At 42.8% G+C, this 20,405-nt stretch overlaps 1 pseudogene; it reads left to right on the top strand.

Moving 5' to 3' along the window:
- LOC123799704 (MICOS complex subunit MIC13 pseudogene) overlaps window positions 1–20,197 on the top strand; it is a 47,631-nt pseudogene extending 27,434 nt beyond the window's left edge.
- The last annotated feature ends 208 nt before the right edge of the window (window positions 20,198–20,405 follow it).

The following is a 20,405-nucleotide window of genomic DNA, read 5'->3' as shown; positions in this document are numbered from 1 at the left end:
TCAACACTGAAAACTGAGTGCTGCAAGCATGGTGATTGGTAAGGGGTCAGCTATTATTAAACATTGGTGGTGATTTACCAAAATCCTTTCTTTCTGAAAATAAGTTATGCAAAACTGTTATTTATTTATGAGTTTAAGATAGAAAAAGAGATGGAAGTACTGCTTTAAACCAGACGGAGTGTGGGCAGATGCTGGCCAAGATTTCCTTCCATCCACGGCCCCTTGCAGGCTAAGCATCCAGCCTCTGGGGCAAAGGCAGACAATTGTGTTAAATCATGCAAAATGGAGTGGCGGTCTGGTGAGGCGCGCAAATGAACTGAAAGCAGGGCACTGCTTATTTGTCAGTAACAATCCATCCCAGACACAAGAGCTGCAATGATAAAGAATAAGGATTAATTCTTATAATACACTCTCCTACTTCAAAAAACTTTTGCAAGAAGCACAACACACGTATTTCAGCTTTTTACAATTTTCTAATTAGCATTAACTCATTAGCACAGCATGAGTGAGTTTGGAATTTGCAGCCCAACAAAAATGCAGTTGCAGGGGGATCTTTATAAGCCTCCTGTAATCTCCCCCAAATGTCCAAGATTACCCTCTTCTTCACTTTAATTAGAAAACTGGGTTGCAAACCAGAACGGGGATATAAAGTTGACCGTGTCTCTCTTCCTCATTTTGTCACCTGAAACAAGTCGGTGAATCTGTTTGGACCTCGGTTTTGGTAACATCACCATTACACGTTTACGTCTGTAAAAATGACCCTGCTATTTCCTTAGGTGGGAAAAGCAAATATAAATGATTTACTTATGCATGAGTCAGCTTTGCTACAGAAGCGATGGCCCCCAAATCTCAGCGGCTTACAATAATAATTTATTCCTCTTTCATATATATGTTAATGACTACAGTAAGCTGCGTTTCAGCTCCTGTCTCTTCTTATTCTGGGACCCAGAACAAGACTGGGTCTGACTTATTTTGAATCTCCTGCTCATGGCAGAAGGAAAGAGAAAGTTCAAAGAAACACACAATGGCCCTAAAACTTTTGCTTGGTTGTGGTGTACGTTACATCCACTCACAGGCCATGGGCCAAGGCAAGCAACCTGTTGGGCATGATGAGGGGGTGGGGATGGATCGATGCTTACCACAGAAGGCGCTGCAAGTCATTTGGCAACTGACTGATTGCCTACAGGAATCATTTCTCCTACACTAAAGGGGAATAAATAGGAAAAATAATACAATATATCGCCATATATTTATCTATAAATATGGGTATGCATGGAAAAAATTCTGAAACATTATTCATTAAAATATTCTTAGGCCTGGGTGTTACACGCAACTAATGAATCATCGAACTTTACATAAAAAACCAGGAATGTACTGTATGGTGACTAACATAATATAATAAAAAATATTATTATAATAAATAAATAAATAAATAAATAAATAAATAAATAAAATAAAATATTCTTAGGCCAGAAGAATGGAAAACAGGTTCACACAAGATCTCGTACATGAATGTCCATAGTGGCATTATTCATAATACCCCAACGTGGAAACAATCCAAATATTCATTAAAAAAATGACAAATGGGTTGAAAGAATGTAGTATATCCAGACAGTGGAATGCTGTTCAGGCGTGAAAAAAAATGAAGTACTGGGGGGTGGCTGGGTGGCACAGCGGTTAACCGTCTGCCTTCGGCTCAGGGCGTGATCCCGGCGTGATGGGATCGAGCCCCACATCAGGCTCTTCCGCTGTGAGCCTGCTTCTTCCTCTCCCACTCCCCCTGCTTGTGTTCCCTCTCTCGCTGGCTGTCTCTATCTCTGTCGAATAAATAAATAAAATGTTAAAAAAAGAAAAAGACTAAAAAAAAAAATGAAGTACTGGTACACGCTACAACGTGGATGAACCTTGAAAACATTATGTTATATGTGAAAGACTCTAGTCACAAAAGACCGCGTATTGTGTGATCCCATTAAAATGAAATGTCTAGAGCATAGAGAAACCCATAGACAGAAAGGTTCATGGTTGCAGGGGCTGAGGTGACAGAGAATGGGAAGTGACTGCTGATAGGTAATGGTGTTTCTTTGCCATAATGAGAAAGTTCTGGAACTAGGTAACGATGACTGCACAACCTTGTGAATACACTAAAAACCTCTTAATTGTTCATTTTAAAGGGCTGAATATTATGGTGTGTGAACTATAGCTCAGTTTAAGAAGATTCACAGAAATTGTTGGGTGGTGAGATTGTAGAGAATTTTCACTTCTTCATGTATTCATTCCTATATGGCCTGAATTTTTTATAATGAGAAAATATTATTTTTATATTCAGAGGAAAAGAATGAAGATATTCTAATTGGGGAAAACACAAAAATATCAGTTGCACAAAATAAAGTTCTCTTGCATGGAATTCATGTATCCTAATCTCAAGTACTTGCAAGCTTAAAATTTGAACCATCCTTGAGTTAAGCACTTGAAACAAATTCATCACCTTTCTCTATAATTAACCTGGAGGGTGTGATAGCAATGATGGAAATGTCTAAAATCAGAAAAAAGTGAAAATTGGATTAATAAGGGTTATTTGTGGTCAACGCCAATCTACCTCATAGAGAGAAATGGTTTTGTAAAGGGTCAGAATGGGTCAGGAGCACAATGATCTCCGTATTCTTGCTTCTCTTCTTGGGGGAAAAAATCAAAACCACAGTTTCATCTTTTGGTTCTACCATTGGAAAAATTACACGTTTAATTAAGTCTTTTGGCCAAGGGTCCTATTTTACACTTGAGTAGACAGCAGAATGAATATCCTAGATAGGAAACAATTTTTTTTCAGGACAGGGATCTGGTGGTAAGGGGTTTCCAGAGAACTGAAGTGGAGACTCAGCTCAAAAAGTTCAAGCTGACCTCCAAGTGTGGGATGTCTTCTAGCAGGTGAGTCTGAGAGAATGAGCCATATCCAGTGTCCAGAGATGGAGATCAAACTGCAGGCTTCAGAGGTGATGTAAGCATCTTGTCTACCCCCCAATAGGAATTCCTCCCCAGGCTCAGCAAATGCCATTGTCCCTTGCGTTTCCAAGGTTGCCTGGAGAATCAGTGGCTAGTGTCTCTCATGTAGTCTGTCCTTCTCAGTATTAAAGGAAGTGAGTGAACAATATCAAAAAGCCACAAGAAGTCCAACAGCTCAGCAGGCACGAAATACATCCTATTGAACAGGCAAGGCCTCTGCCTGCAAGAGATTTATAGTACAATATGGCAGACGAGAGAGGCCAGCATGTAATCAGCAGAAAACTAGTACTCAGAAGAGTTGTACTTGTGTGTAGTGTGTATGAGCACCTATTTCTAGAAAGTCCATGGCTTAGGTTCTTTACAAATAGCACACCATAAATGTAATTCGCCCAAACATTGCTGTTAGTCACAGCTTTGATCTGAAAGGTCAAAGGGAACTGAAGAAAAAATCCCACAGACCCTGTGACTTAACAGAATGTTGTTAAATGTTCTTTGGCCAGGAGCAGTCATAAACGATACGGTCATGTAGCCTATTACTCATGATTTATAATTTGAAAAAGGAAAGGGCAAAGAAGTTGTTCGCCCTTATAACTCTGGCAAGAAAATACAAGGTCTTGCTATGCCCTTCCTAAAGCAATTTCCTGAAGAACAAAACCAAAACCACAAACAGCGCTGCAGCTCAGACCATTTTTACTGGCATTACCCATAATATTATGCTAATTCTAATCTGCAACGCAGATTACATTAGCAAGATGTAACAAGAAGCAATCAATGTTTGTAAAGTATGTTTTCTCCTTAGATCTGCCTGACACTGTGCCCCTGAGCTTGCCTAAAGCTCTGGGTCTAACAGTGGAGATGGCAGGCTGGGACCTCATATGCTGCCTGACTGCCAAAGCTCTGCTGAGAAGCACTGATACTTGTCTGCCCAGAATCTGTATCTCGTATTGTGTACAAGGTACTGGTCTTTGGATTGTGATACTAATCTGGAAAGGGGTATCATTCACAGCTGGAGAGTACATGCTGATTTTATTCAAGCACCTTGAACTGTGCCCAGCATATAGTAGGTTCTTCAATAAATATGTATTTTTAAATGATGAATGAATGAATGAAATACTATTAGGGCACATTATATTAGAGCTCTCCGGAGAGACAGAACCAATAGAATGTGTGCGTGTGTGGGTATTTGTGTGTGTGTGTGTATATATATATATATATATATATATATATATAGTGTATATTAAAACATATTTAGGTATAGTAGACACACACATATGTATACAAACACATGCAATATACATATATGTATATATACATACATATATGCATATACGTTATATACACACATATATACATACATACATATATATATACATACATATATATATATTGGCTCACACAATTATGGAGGCTGAGAGAGAAGTTCAGACCAGGAGAGCTGAGGCAGGGTTCCAATCCAAGTCTGAAGGCCTTGAGAAGCAGGAGAGCTGACGGTGTAAGTTCCATTCCAAGTCCAAGTCTGAAGGCAGAAGATCAATGGTCTCAGTTTGAAGTTGGTCAGGCAGAGAGAAAATTTGTTCTTCCTCAGCATTTTATTCTATTTAGGCCTTCAATGGATTGGATGAGGCCCACCCACATGGAGGAAGGCCAACTGCTTTACCTCAGTCTACCCCTTCAAATGTTAATCTCATCTGGAACCATTCTCATAGACACACTCAAAAATAATTAAACACAAATCTGGGCGCCCTGTGGATCAGGTAAGTTGACACATAAAATTAACCATCACACCCATATTCTCCAAATGCCCTGCCCACCCCACCTCCATAGCGGGAAATGTTGTGTGAATCAATCACCCTTTTCCTGACTTCTTTTGTAATGAATGACATGCATCTGTGAGGCTTAAAGTAAACTGTGTGGCTTGTGGCCACAGATCAGAATCTCCTGGGCATGAAGCTAATTGGCACAAAAGGAGTGACTTGGTGGTTCTGACAGCGCTCAGCGCCTGCTGGAATCATTTGCTCAGGTGCTGCTCTCTCCCTTCATTATCAGCCACCCTTCAATACATGGGTAAGCAGACTGACATCAGAGTGTGGGATGCTGGGACTCACACAGGGGACAGGCAAGGGCTGGCGTTCAAGCAGGCAACTGCCTGTGCCTGAGCCTCTCTCCCGACCAATTAAAGTAGAATCTCTTGGGAGATGGGAAGTGTTGGAGCCAAAGCATAAGTATTTTTTTTTAAAGATTTTATTTATTCATTTGAGAGAGAGAGAGCGTGCAAGAGCACAAATGGGAGTGGGGAGGTGGGGGGTGGGGAGAAGCAGGCTCCCCGCTGAGCAGGGAGCCCATCATGGGGCTCAATCCCAGGACCTGGAGATCATGACCTGAGCCGACGGCAGACGCTTAACCAACGGAGCCACCCAGATGCTCCCAAAGCGCAAGTATTTTTAAATGTTCGTCACATGATTCTAAAGTGAAGCCTGGATTGAGAACCTCTGTTCTGGGCTGTCCAATCACTTCATTATTAGAATAAAATGCAATGGATTCTACTTGGGAATACCTGTTCAGTGGAGAATAGAGGTTCTCAAACGTATCTGCACGTTGGAATCACCTGGGGAGCTTTAAAACCCACCTATGCTTGGGTTCTACCATCACAGGTTGTGTTTGGATGGGTCTGGGGTATATAGCCTAGGCTTTGGGATTTTAAAAAGATCCCCCAGAAATGCATAATCTCTAGCTCCACTCCAGATCTATAGAATCAGAATTTGTGTTAAAAATAATACGACTGTGGTAAAATATACATAACATAAAATTTACCATCTTAGCCTTTTTTAAAAAGAAGATTTATTTGACAGAAAGAGAGAGAGAGTGAGTGGGGGTAAGGGGTTGGAAGGGTGGGCAGAGGCAGAGGGAGAGAGAATTCCAAGTAGACTCCCACTAAGTGTGGAGTCAGACTCGGGGCTCTATCCCATGACCCAGAGATCATGACCTAAGCCGAAACCAAGAGTCAGATACTCAATCAACTGAGACACCCAGGCGCCCCCATCTTAACCACTTTTAAGTGTACAGTTCAGTAGGGTTAAATATGCTCATGTTGTTGTGCAACCAATTTCCAGAAATCCTTTCATTTTGCAAAACTGAACTCTACCCATTAAGAGACCACTTCCTATTTCCCCACCTCCTCCACTCCCCTAGGCCCTGGTAACCACTAATCTACTTTTCCTCTCCATGAATTCCCGGTACCTTATATAAGTGGAATCATACAGTATTTGTGTTTTTGTAATTGGCCTATTTTACTTAGCACTATGTCCTCAAGGTTCATTCATGTTGTAACATGTGTCAGAATTTCTTTCCTTTTTAAAGCTGAGCAATATTTCATTGTATGTATAGACCACAACTTGTTTATCCATTCATCTATTGGTGGGTATCTGGTTTGCTTCCACCTCTTAGTTATTGTGAATAGTGCTGATAAGAATATGGGTATACAAATATCTCATTGAGACCCTGTTTTCATTTTTTTTTCAGTATATCTAGAAGTGGAATGACCTGTCATACTGTTTTCCATAGTGACTGCACCATTTTACATTCCTACCAACAGTGCGCAAGGGTTCCAACTTCTATCTTTGCCAACTCTCTTTCTTTCCTTCCTTCTTTTTCTTCCTCCCTCCCTTTCTTCCTTTTCTCTTTCTTTTGTTCTTTCATTGTAGCCACCCTAAATGGTGTGAAGTGCAGAATCTGCATTTTAAAAAAAGATTTATTTATTTATCTGAGGGGGGGAGCCAAGGGAGAGAGAGAATCCTGAAGCAGACTCCCTGCTGAATGTCAGGTCCAACATGGGGCTCGATCTCATGAGTCAGATGCTTAACCAACCGAGCCACTCAGGTGCCCTCGGAATTGGCATTTTAACCATATCTGCAGGTGATTGTGTTTGGTTACAGTTTGAGAATGTGCTCTACTGCCCTGGCTGGCCTCCCTCACCATGCATTTGCTTACATTATGTAGTATTGACTATGGTCTTGTGTTCTTAATGTTTATTTGGCTTTCCAGTTTTCTTCAGGTAGCCATTATGGTTTAAGCACGTTCAACCTCTATTGTTCATTGGAAACTTTGGTGAAAAGTGCCGTCTGGGCTCCATATAGGGGGTTTAAATCCAGGGAGAAGCGGAGTTCTGCTCCTGAGGTCCCATGTGGTCCAATCTCTATAAGGACACAGAATATGAAGAAAGGGCCCAAGTAGCCCAAAGTAATAAAAAGGAAGCCTAATCTTACTTTATAGTCACCAAACAATAGAAAAAGGAATCAAGACTAGAACACCCAACAGCATTTTTTAAAACCCTTTATCTTTTCTCTCCAATGCGCTCCAGTTGCAAAGTGCTCCTCCTCCCCCTCCTCTATCTCTCTCTCCTCTTCTCCAGTCCTCTACTTATGTACATCTGCCCAATCTCTTTTATAAGCAGATCCCCTCCATAGGCCTTTATCTTTTCATTTTCCAAGACAGCATCTCCAAGTCCTGGAACTGTCTGGGAAAGCTGCCTACTTCTCCAAGGGCCAGGGAGGAGCCAGTGGGCAGAGAAAGACAGCATTTCCTATGTAGGAGGGAGGATAGGTGAAGACTGGAAACTCTCATATGTTAGTGGCTAGCTTGCATGTTTTTCTCTTCTACTGGATTGTGTTCATTGAGGACTTCATGTTTTACTCCAAGTGTATCTTCCAACATAGTCAAGTTTCTGATTTATGATGAATGTTCAGAAGTACATGACAGCTGGCTTCTTGGTGACCTAATCCAGGTGTAGGGGAGGAACAAAACTCTTTCTTTCTACTCACCTAGATTCTCTGGCTGGGTCTCTGCAAATTAGACTAACAAAAGGAAGATTAACAAGAGAAAACAAACAAAAGTTCAGTAACATGTGCACTGTGCATATACATGGGAGCACTCAGAAATGAATAACTCAAAGAGGTGGTTAGAACTTGGGCTTATATAGTATCCTTTTTTTTTTAAGGAAACTTTTTTTTTAATAGAGTGTGTATGTGTGTGAGCAGGGGGGAGGGGCAAAGGGAGAGGGAGAAAGAGAGAATCTTAAGTGGGCTCCACCCTCAGTGCAGAGCCCGATGGGGGTGGGGCTCAATCTCATGACCCTGAGATCATGACCTGGGCCAAAAATCAAGAGTTGGATATTTCAGGGACTGAGCCAGCCAGGTACCCCTGGGCTTATATAGTATCTTAACAAAAGAACAATACATTTTTAGAGAAGTGACAAGACAAAGGAAAGGGACTTTGAGTTTTTATGGGGGTAAATTGTGGGAAGGTAAATATATAGAGGAACTAATGGAAGATAAGGGCTAGTTAGTAAAGTTTGTTATATGGATTCTTCTCCAGGCTGAGAAGGGTCTAGAGTTGACTCCAATGATTGAATTCTGTCTTCTGGATGAGAGGAAAGGGGGGCATCTTTATAAATTTATGTCCAGTTTTAGACAAATAGGGGAAAGATAGAGAACTTTTCCAATATCTACTTCTTCTCAATTGCCTTTAGCTCAAAATAATCAATATGTCAAGTGGCATATTTTGGGATGGCATATTCTACTCTTCACTGATAACCTATAGTCCAGGTGTTCGTTATGCTGTCAGCACTGAAAGAGTCCTGTGATATTCAGGTTACAGCATCACCTAGGATTCACTCCCTTCTTCCCCGATGCCACAGAAATAGACCTTATCAAGGGCCTTCGTTGCTCTTGTAGCCTCCAGCCTGTACCTGACATTCTCAACAAGACTCTGATGGAGGTGATATTTTGAAAATCCAGAAACCAGCAGGTCCCTTTGGAAGTGATATTTCATTGCTGCTTTCTCATCCGTAAAATCGATGCTTGTTTCTGACCCAGAGCTGGGTACAGATCTTCTTTCTTATGCATAAACAGTATATTCTCTAAATTGATTCATCACTCTACACCCTGGCTCCTAATGACAGATGGCAGTTTTTCCTTGTCTTTCTTGCTTTTGAACATGGACATTAATCTGCAGACTGAACATTATAGAAAGTGCACAGACTCTCTCCACAGCACATGTGTGACCTTCTCCTGTGGTCTTCAGGAAGCTGGACCTAGGAAAGAGCTTTAATATTCACCACCAAAGTAAGCTGTAAATATCACACTGTTTGTTTAACTTGTAACATTAATCTTTCTGTGGCTCTGGGCATAAAATAATAAGGAAAATACCACAACTTACTACAACCAGTCAGTGGGCTGATAAGATGGATGCTATTGTGCTTTGAAATTGTGCCAAGTTTATGTTGATAAAGTGACTTTCTTCTGGGAATCTGAAAAACAGTGCCTATGGTTCTAATCCTCTGTGACTCTGACTTTGTCTTAGATTTACATAAAATAGGAAATTGGCCCAATATGGCCTCATTCATCTTCATAACTGCTCTACTGATGAAATTTATGGAGAATGTAGTATTATTATTCCTTCACTACTAAGTTCTAGAGAGCTTAAGCTTTCAGTCAAACTAGCAAATTCTGTATTGTTCCAGAACCAAAAGAAAAGGAATAGGTCTGTGGCTATATCTACATAAAAATAACAACAAAAACAAACTTTAAAAAAATTGCTATTGCATAGTAGGAAGGAGGCTATTTTGTTTATCAAAGGCAGTTGAGTCTCACAGACTGGATCTATTCAGGGCTGTTGATTAGAATTGACTTGTTAGTCCTATGGAACAACTGGTCAATTCAGCCCAACCACCACTTTGGTGGATTTTTTTTTTTTTTTTTTTTAAGCTTAGGATGTTTGATTCTTCTACTAACTTGACTGCATGTGAACCACCAGCAGGTGGACTATTAGAATTAAGAGAGTCTTTTTAATGGCCTTTGAGAAAAATCATCTGATTCCAAATTCTGATTCTTGGGCATTTATTAAATAGGAAAGACCAAAATGTCCCCCAGTCCTTCTTTTCACATCCACTGACTATGGTATGTTTTTTGACATGGTCCAGATTTCTGCTGGGAATTTTGTTTAGCATTAGTGCAGGAGACCTGAAATAATAATAATACAGAGCTAGAAGTTCATTTTTCTCACATGTTAAAGACACAGAGAATTGATGTAGCTCAGAGGCAGACATGGGCTGCTGTCCCTGTCAGGTGAGAGCAAATTGCTTCTGGTATCTTAGGCTTATTAGGATAGAGAAATAAAACATTTGTAGATATAATAAGTGCATTTTAGATGGTCAGAATGGTGTCAATTTGCTCCAGGACAGACAACTATAGGAAGAGGGGTAGCAACAGAAGTTACTAACTCAGATTTCGATAATTCACTATCATGATCTATGATCCATCAGTCACTGCACTTGTTAAGCAGGTGAGTTAAATGAGGATGTAATAGAAATCACCACCCTTCAATTTTCTTTGATGATGACACTAATTCCCAGAATTCTCTTAAAAATACAGCACCATTGTTTTGGTTTACTTTTTTTTTTTTTTTTTTTTTTTTTTTTTAAGGAGGGGGCAGTCCCAATAGTGCTTACTTTAGGTCAGGAAGCCATTTTGAGGATTCTACTTACTGAATTTATCCATTCATACTGTAATTCAGGAACTGGGACAAATTACCAGGGATTGGATTGACAGAAATTTTATGCCCATCATGAAGTGGACTTGGACTCAAACTCCATTTATCACTGGATCCCCCTAAATAAGACTCTGCTCTCTCTCTCTCTCCCTCTGTGTGTGTGTGTATGTGTGTGTGTGTGTGTGTGTGTGTGTGTGTGTAGAGAAACAATGCTGTTCTGGGTCACTGGGGTTTAGCACAAATTCAAAGCCATGTCCAATAATTTGTGAAAGGTATAGATATCTCCCTTTCTCTAGTATACAATTACCTCGGTAAATGTATGCAGGTACTTTTGATGAAGGAGTAGAGGAAGATTTTCATATAGGTTCTTATGATGTCCTTCCTCAAAGTTTCTCCCTTTCATTTACTGAATTGAGAGTATAGATATTGGAAGATAGGCCATGACTCTCTAGTGGTGATTTAAGTTGGATATGATTACTCAAGTGGAGGTTTTTTTCAGTTATACAGGTCAAGTACGTCCTTCATAGGCTGCCCATCTAGTTCAGTTTTAGAAACACCATGATCAGTTAACCACTACCAAAATATCCCGGCAAGTCAAATTATTCTATTTTTTTTAAGTAAGCTCTACACCTAACACTTGAACTCAGGACCCCAAGATCCAGAGTCCCATGCTCCACCAACTAAGCCAGCCAGGCACCCCTCATTCTGCTATTACAATAACCACATCCGCTCTGTTTCTGGCAGTTAAATCCTACTATGTCATGTCTGCTCTTCTGGGCATCCACCAACCCTACTGAAATCAGGGAACTAAAATTTATTTATTTATTTTAAAGATTTTTGCTTATATATTTGAGAGAGAAAGTGAGAGAGAGAGAGCATGAGCAGCAGGGAGGGGGAAAGGGAGAAGCAGACTCCCCACTGAGCAGGGAGCCCAATGCGGGACTTGATCCCGGGACCCTGGGATCATGACCTGAGCCAAAGGTAGATGCTTAACCAACTGAGCTACCCAGGCCCCCCAGGAACTATTTCAAATAGCAGTATCTCCTACCTTCGTCTCTGGAGTACAGAAGAAATTCAATGAAGCGCTCTTCAAGATTCTGGTTCTCTCTTCATTAATGTTTTCCTCAATGCCTTAGAAAGGGGAATGTTTTCCAGGCTTAGTTTGGGTCTATGTTAGATGTTGTATGTGATAAATCCATTCCAGCATTCTTATCTCTCTGAACCTCTGGAGTCTTATGTTTTTTTTCAGCTTCCCTCAGCAATAGGCCATCATAGGATCCAGCTTTTAGTCAACTAACCAAGTTGATAATTATCTCAAACTAAGAAAAATGAATCCAGAATCTCTGGTTTAGTGTATTCAGGCCAATAATTTGGTCCATAAAATTACATTTCTGGTGGAATATCTAATATAGTCTCCAGATTTTTCTCAGTATTAGTTTTAGCAAAATCTTGCAATTCTTTTGGCATGTGAATCTTTCCCTTCCATGTTTGACTTTAAATTGGGCCCTAGGGGCATGCTTGATCTGGAACTAGTTTTAAGTCAGGTGGGAAGGAAAGATCACAGGTGTTGGGCATGAAGAGAGCCAGAATTTCTGTATAAGAGAACTGCCTCAGATGAGGGCAGTATAAGGCCTTCCAGCAGGGCCAGACCAACGTCTTCAGCTATGGGAAGAGGGACTGCTTCTCTCAGTAAGGGAGATGCAATGGAGTTTGAGGGTACTCAGAATCATCTAGAGCTTCCCAAATGCCCTCATTCCAATTTTTGTGGCTCTCTCTTTCCCAAATAATGCCCTGACTTTCATATGAGATATGTGTTGAGGCTATGGTTCAACCAGCATTGAAGTTCAGTAGCTGGCTAGATCCGACTCTGCATTTGCTTTTTGGTCATGCCAGCCCTGTGACTATGAGATAAAAAATTATTTTAGAGGACTCCTAGAAACTCCCTGTTTCTCTAACAATATCGTGGTCTGAGAATTTAAATTCTTTAAAGCCTGTCTTTCCTTTTAGAAGCTCACCAATGGTAATGGAGGCAGCCATCCCAGCCCACGCTTCTTTTATCCCTTAGCACCACATAATGGTGTCTGTGGGGAAGCGATCAAAGGGAAAGTGAAACTTTGGGTTCAGTAGATACTTATTCCCAATAACAAAAGGTTATCATTTAAGTTGCTGTTTTCCTACCTTAAATATCACGGGTTACTAGTGTCCTGTCATTTAATAATACCCAAATACTTCAAACCCGACTAGGTCAGATAGCCAATCTAAGCTTCATGTCCTTGAAGTCTGTTGTTTGCGATCACTTATAGTTCAATTTTTGTATTGGTCAGAGTTCCTTAGATGCGGTCAATGAATTTACTCTGGTTACTTTAAGCAGAAAGGACTTTGCTAAGGGATAAAGAGCTTAAAGAATGTTACAAAGGTTAAAGAAACAGATTCTAGGTAATCTTCCAGGAATAACCCCAGGGTGTACTTCCACATTCCAAAATAACCTTCCAAGGGAGCTATAGCATCTGCTCTGATCAGGAAGCCACCAAAGTGCTGGTTCTAGTTCATGCTAAAAATATGAATAGAAATATACCGGGCCTCTTTCCTGTATAAACTTGAGTTCCCAATCCATCCAACATGGCTGCTTCTGATCGGTGGAATCTCAATCACCCTGGCAGATGGACTGGGAAGTACCATCTTTTATTGATTTTTAATTTATTGTTGAGAAGGCAGGATCTGTAGGGTGGGGAACTATCAAAATGTTAGAAAAAAGTGTTCAAAATATTTCTGGACATCCGGTAAGGAGGCTGGAGAATAGAAGAGGGGAGAGCAAGAGCAATCTACTTCTTGGGTTGGATGGTAGGTCCACGAGTATCCATTCTTTTCTAGTGCTTTATAATGAACACATCCATGTATTAGTTTGGGTTCTCCAGAGAAATTTAAGGAATTGGTTCATGTGACTGTGGAGGCTGAGAGTTCCCAAGATCCGTGGATGGGAACCTAGAGACCCAGGAGAGCCAATGATCTATCTCCAGTCTCAGTTTGAAGGCAGAAGACTGATGTCCCAGCTCGAAGAAAAGCCCACAGAGAGAATTTTCTTAGCCGTTTACTCTACTCAGACCTTCACGTGGCCCGAGGGTAATCGTCTTTCCTCAGTCTACCGATTCAAATGCTAATCTCACCCAGAAGCACCCTCACTCACCCAGAAATGCGTAACTGTTTGACCTAGTCCAATTGACACATAAAACTAACCACCACGATGCATGTTACCGACTTTTTATGTAATATACCAAATAATATGTTTTTTGGTGTGAGATACAAAAAATGATTTTTTTGGTCAAGCACAACTGATGGATACCCACTACAAAATGCGACCCTGTTAAGATTTTGATTGAGTTTAAGTGCAAACGACTGTGGGAAGAGTAGTTCTTTCAGCAGCTGTCATTTGGATCTTGGTTTGAAGGAGAATGATTGGGTTGTTGAACGGCGGCATTTGGAGAGTGAGAGGGAAAACTTGATTCAGGTGTTTGAGAAGCAGAGGGGTTGAGACCACCTTAAAAATAAAGAAGGAGGGGCGCCTGGGTGGCCCAGTCGGTAAGCGGCTGCCTTGAGCTCAGGTCATGATCCCAGGGTCCTGGGCTGGATCACCACTTCGGGCTCCCTGCTCCGTGGGGAGCCTTCTTTTCTCTCTCTCTCTCTCACTCTCTGCCGCTCCCCCTGCTTGTGCTCGCTCCTGCTCTTTCAAGTAAATAAAAATCTTAAAAAAATTAAAAGGAGGGGGGGCGTCTGGGAGGCTCAGTCGGTAAGCGGCTGCCTTCAGCTCAGGTCATGATCCCAGGGTCCTGGGCTGGAGCCCACCTCGGACTCCCTGCTCAACGGGAAGCCTTCTTCTCCCTCTCTCTCTGCCGCTCCCCCTACTTGTGCTCGCTCCTGCTCTCTCTGTCAAGTAAAAAAACAAAAATCTTTAAAAAAGGGGGGGGGGCAGTTCCTGGGTGGCTCAATCAGTAAGCGGCTGCCTGCAGGTCAGGTCATGATCTTAGGGTCCTGGGATCCAGCCCCGCATCTGGATCCCTGCTCAGCAGGGAGTCTACTTGTTTCTCTCCCTCTGCCTGTGGCGCCCCCCCAGCTTGTGTGCTCTCTCTCTCTGGGGGTTTGCAGCTCTAAGACAGATTTCTGCTTCACATTTTGGTTGGAACTGCTCAGACTCCTAGCACTTGCCTGAGACCTTTTTCCTTTTCATTTCTTCACCTTAAGGGATATTGGAATTTTCAGGTGCCTAAGATTATTGCTAATCTGTTGTGTAGCTATGACTATGCCCTGTTATCATTTTTTAGTAGAGATGGCAGGACTCTGACTTAAAACTCACCCTTCCAACCTGTCTCCCTGGTTCTCTGGGCGTTAGATCACCCCGTGTGAAAGCCCAGGTTGGGCTGTATACTTCATTATCTGCTGCTGTTTATTCCAGTCCTGGATTGGAGGAACCAATGAGCAGAAATGGCATGCGGGAACTTTCTTCAAACCTACAGTTCATGAATAATGCATAATTCTCTGTGACTCATCAAAAGCAATGGTAAACAAAACCCAAACAGTTGGCCACCTCCTCAGCAGAATACAGACGGGGCCCCGCCCCTTACAAACTGTGAACGGCGGTATTTGGAGGTAGCAATGCAAATCTAGTTTATCTTCAGTGTCACCCAACTGTTTATTGGCACACAGTTAAATAGGAAAGAAACAGAGCACAACAAAGAAAACGGGGTCCCAACTACTAAGGTCTCTGGAGTCACGGGGTGTTACCAGGACCGTTCCCTGTGGCACCCCGCTTGGGTACTTTTCCCTTGATCTTTTTCTGGGTCATAAATTGGAAGCAACACCAGCTTTGCGGTCAGACAGTCCTGGGTTCAAATTCTGCCTTTGCTATTTATGAGCCGTACGTCCTTGGGCAAGTTACATAGCTTCTTTCATTTTAGTTTCTTATCCTCCTTCAACGTTGGTCTCTGGTAAGAAGGGAGAGCAGCAGGGAGAGCAGCCGTCCTTAACTCTAGGCACTCAGGGCCCTTAATTATAAGCGACAGCAGCTGATGTTAGCCAATTAAGCAGGAAGAGATCGGGTGGCTCACAGAACAGTTGAGAGGGAGAGAGGCAGGCTTGAAGCCAAGCTTCTGGGGTCAAGGCCTGAAACTCTGCTGTAGGAGTGACCCAGGAAGGAAGCTGCCAAGCCTTCTCTCCCTCAGAGCGCAGATTGGCTGCCAGGAACTCATGCTATGTGGCAATTCTGTCAGCACCGATCCTTCTGGGCCAGGAATCCACCTTACAACACCTGGTACCTCAGAAAACTGAGTGCCACCGCCCTTGTCAGCAGGTGGGTCCCAGACATCACCTCCTTCCTCTGGTTCATCATTTCTGGTTAGACTGCTGCCTGGGCACATCTTAGTGGCCGATCCTAGGCTTCGTGCCTGTGTCCTAGCTGCCAAGGTCTTTGGGGCAGCAAATCTTCTGGCTTGACTTTAGGGAGGCAGAGGTCCTAAGGCAGAGAACTGTCCAAACATAGCAAAATGCATAAAAGGTGTGAGGCAACTGGAAAACATGACCTATATTATCTCTCAAAGAGTTGTGAAAATTGAGTGTGTTAAATGTCTGGTCTGCTTCTGGAGTTCAAGGATTTTTTTTTTTTTTTTTTTTTTTTTTTTTGGTTTCCTGCTCTTCTTTCTTTATCAGAAATCTCCATCGGCTCACTGGCTTAACTCCCAGCTCGGGTCCTACCAAGGCAGGATTTGTAAGTAAAGTGGAATGGAGCCTTAATGTGGGGTCTCACTTCCTACTGCGACTCCCTGGATGGACCGGACCTCTTGACTCCTGACCCTTACCTGCCCTGACCCATGGGAGCTGCTCACTCCTTCCTGTTACATTTGACCTTTCGATGCTTACATCTTTTACTTGCTCATGACCACAAAAACCCACTGACACTGTCTACCCCACCTCCCATTTTGTGCTAATCTCTTGGCCTCTAGGCTCATAGATTTTTTTTTTTTTTTTTTTTAGCATGTAACAAATCCTGCTACCAACTGGGTTCTTTCCTTGCCCTGACTTCTGGACAGCTTACACAGCATTCTCATATTTTGTATAATCATCGAAGGAGACTTTCTATGAAATATTTGTATCTATCTTTTAAACCGTTCTTTTAGGTTCATATGAAATAATTTTCCTATCTCTAATGAGCAAGAAGTGAAGAAAGTCTGAAGTGGGGGATGGAAAAGGACAAAAGCAACAGTTACAGAATGGTTTCCCTGTCACTAACCCCAGTCTTGTACTCTTCGTAATTCATTAGTACCTTGTATACAGAGAGGGAAAGAAAACCAAAATAACTTGTTCCAAGACATAAGCTAGTGTCTGTCTTACTGATAAATTTCCCCAAATGCTCTTGAGCCAGACTCTGCTTTCTCTTTCATGCCACTGCACTTGCAGAGTTGCCAAACTTCTTTCCAACTGAAACAAAGGGCCTCATTCTCAACATTACTAGCCTGGCATCTGGCTGTTGGGACTCTGGGGGCTAAGAGAATGCCTTGAGGAGCTGGGGAGAGAGCGCTCTGATATGTCCACGGTTATTTATTCAAATTGCCCTAATAACTCACAACTTCATATGACAGTCTGGGAAATGTTCTGCTCAATTGGCTGGAAATGTCCTCAGAAGTCCTTAGGCTTACTGAATCCTGGGGTATGATCTAGAGAAGGATACACAAGTAGATGTGAAAGATGATTATTGTTCAGAGTTGTGATAGTACAGTGACTGACCCTCAGGATAAAGGCAATGGAAGCCAGGCACTATTTTACATCAGATCTCCCATGGAGAGCCAAGAATTTCACCAGAGAATGTTGGAAATACTCATGAGATTTTTCTTGCTTACTTGCAAACCTCAAAATAAGGTATTATTAGAGACAGACTGAGGACATCAGATCAACAATGCTAGTATACCTTTCAGAAAAATATCTGAGCACGGCCGCATCCATGCACAGTGGTGGAAGAACTGGACCTAGCGACAGATCACTTGGAATCTCAGCTCTGCTGCTTTTAGAAGAGCATTTTGGATGAGACATTGGTTCCACTATTACGTAACTGCTTTGTCCTACCGAAGTGGAGGAGAGGGGAGCCTGGATGGCTCAGTCAGTTGGGTGTCCGACTTTTGGTTTTGGCTCAGGTGGTGATCTCAGGGTGTGGGATCAGCTCTGGATCAGGCTCCAGCTCTGTGGGGAGTCTGCTTCTCTCTCTTTCTTCTCCTTCTGCCCCTCCCCCCACATGAGTGTTCTCTCTCTCTCAAGTAGATGGATGGATCTTTAAGAAAAAATTTAAAAAAGGAGGACATAAAGTGCAAAAGTACCAGAATCCCTTTCTAACACCTAAATTAACTAAGATTCATTCGCCTGTTGGCAATGAAGGCCCTGAAAAAATAGGAGAGAGAGACATAACTTCAAAGAAAGAACATGGTTCCAGAAAGGTCTAGAGAATAATAGCATGGAAGTGGCAGTTGTAGCTGGGGTGCCCAGGTTGTGGTACTTGTTGACCATGGAGCAGCAGGAGGTAACTGGCGTAGCCAAAATCATGGCAGGGTGCTCAAAGACAAGTGAAAGGTGTCTCTCAGGAAGATTCCATCTACTATTAAATTTTGCCTACTACACTTCGCCCTGTCTAGCATACTTAGTTAGGCAGTAGGAGGAGTACTAGTGGCAGATATGAAAAAGTATGCTATTGATGGGGATGGGAATGAGCAACAGATATATTTATAGCTAGCTGATATCATGCTGAAGGTATCTGCATCACAGTCCTGTTGAGGAAGAAGACTCCAGACTTGCTGCCAAGTTTCATCGTGGGGCATATGGACCTTATGCTTTCAGGCTCAGTGATCTTGGTCTAGCTGCAAGAATACCTTATGCATGAATTAGCAACAGAAACAAGTAAAGCTATTGGCTGAGGACCAGGTGGATGGCAAGCTCCCTGGCCCTCGATCCATGTCTGGTGTCTGTAGGGGTGGTCTGGCAAATCTGTCTCTGGGCTGCTAAACTCCTTCCAGAAGCCTAAGGCACCTGTTCCATTCATCTTGCTCTGGGTCCTTTTCTGATGACCAGTTCTAAGTAGTCTAAGACTGGTCAGAGCCTGAATGCTCTGTTGGGAGGATAGGCAAGCGACCTACATTACTATGTGGTCATAGCATGGAATGGAAGAGCAGAAATGAGCTTTTTAATTCACCAAGTCCGGGAGAAGGGTCAGGTCCAGAGAAGCGCGGTGATTTACCCAAGATCACCTGAAAGAGTGTCTGGTGGAAGTGGGAACTTTCCAAAAAGGAATTAAAAATGGAACAGTGGGCGTGTTTATTACCTTTCACCATCAGGTAGACTTTGTGCACTAAACTATTATTAGTAAAAAGGGAATAAATTTCTTCCAGATGTTCCAAGGTATAACTCACTGAGCAAAGACCGTATTGCCAATATGCAATTTTACAGAAGTTATGGCAGAAAGGCCCTTATTTTACTGGCTTAATGTGGCACTAGACTTCAGGGAAATACCATTTTGTTTTGGAGGGACAGTGCTGGCTGTTTATGCACAGCAAATTCTTGGGCCCTGAAATACTGCTTTGTACTTCCTGGCTGTCTTTCTGGGCTGCCTGTGACTCACAGTATAAGAATCCTTTAATTATTCTGAAAGTAGCTGGCTAGTGGTTGTAGTTTTTCTTCTGTCCTTCCATTTCTCTCTCTCATAGGGTGTTTCTTCTCCATGTTGGAAGCGTTCTTTGCCATTAGGGCCTCCCATTCCATGCAGCCCTTGGAGGTGTAGGCCCAGGGCATGTTTCTTTGCCCTGGAACAGGGCAGTTGTTCCTCTGCACGTCTGAGAGGGAGCTCCAGCCTTACTCCCAGTCCTCAGCTAGGATGGGGCCATGAGGGAAAATGAACTAGGGCTAGCCTGCACCCTGTTTGTGGCTTTTATTAGCTAACCTTTGGCTTTTCTCCTTTAGATAAAGTCCATTGGGGTTCATCTTTACTTTTTGGTTTTTCTTTTCTCACCAAGGATCCATTTTGAGACACTGTCCTTTTAACCAAGAAGATCTAGTTCTCTGGCAAATCAGACTTCCCATTGTTGACACAAGGGGCCAGACCCTTCCTACTCCTTTCCTCATGTGCCTTCCTCTCCTAGGCCAGACACCCTTCCACAGACAACCTGACTGGTTCTCAGGAGACATTCTTTCTTCTGGGCGAGTCGAGTGTCCTTGCCCATGGTGCTGAGTGACCGTCGTGCCCCGAGTGTGGTCACTGATGAGGTTCCTCATCAAGGGCAGAGTGGCTTGTGGTGTCCTCTACCTGGTGTATGACCAGGAGTTGCTCGGACCAAGTGACAAGAGCCAGGCTGTCCTTCAGAAGGCTGAGGAGGTCGGCCTTTCAGCCATGTACCACCAGTTCCACCAGTCTGGAGATACCCCAGCTCCCAGCCCCTCCAAAGTTTAACTTTCACATCCATGACATCTGGAATTCAGGCATGGTTACGGTGATGTCGGCTCCATCGGTGGCCCCCTCCAATGCCTGAGAATATGCCAAGGAGGGCTGGGAACACCTGAAGGAGTAAATCGAGTAGCCTGTCAGAGGAGGCCACCTGCCCCCGTCAGGAACAGGGGCACGGGTGCCATAGACCTGGAGACTCCAGACTGGGACTGGGACCCCACTCCAAGGGCCTTACTGGCCCAATAAAGGACTTTGGAGATGGGGGGGGGGGGGAAGAAAGAAAATAATTACTGAGGATCTGCCTTAAGTAAGCTGACAAACTGTCCAGTTTACCTGGGACTGTCCAGGCTTTAGAACTTAAAATCTTATGATGCAGGAAACCCTCAGTTTTGGGAAA

Source organism: Ursus americanus, chromosome 7 (genome assembly GCF_024610735.1).
Source record: "Ursus americanus isolate L20-20 chromosome 7, mUrsAme1.1.p, whole genome shotgun sequence".
Classification (NCBI taxonomy): domain Eukaryota; kingdom Metazoa; phylum Chordata; class Mammalia; order Carnivora; family Ursidae; genus Ursus; species Ursus americanus.
This window is presented reverse-complemented; position numbering and strand designations above follow the sequence as displayed.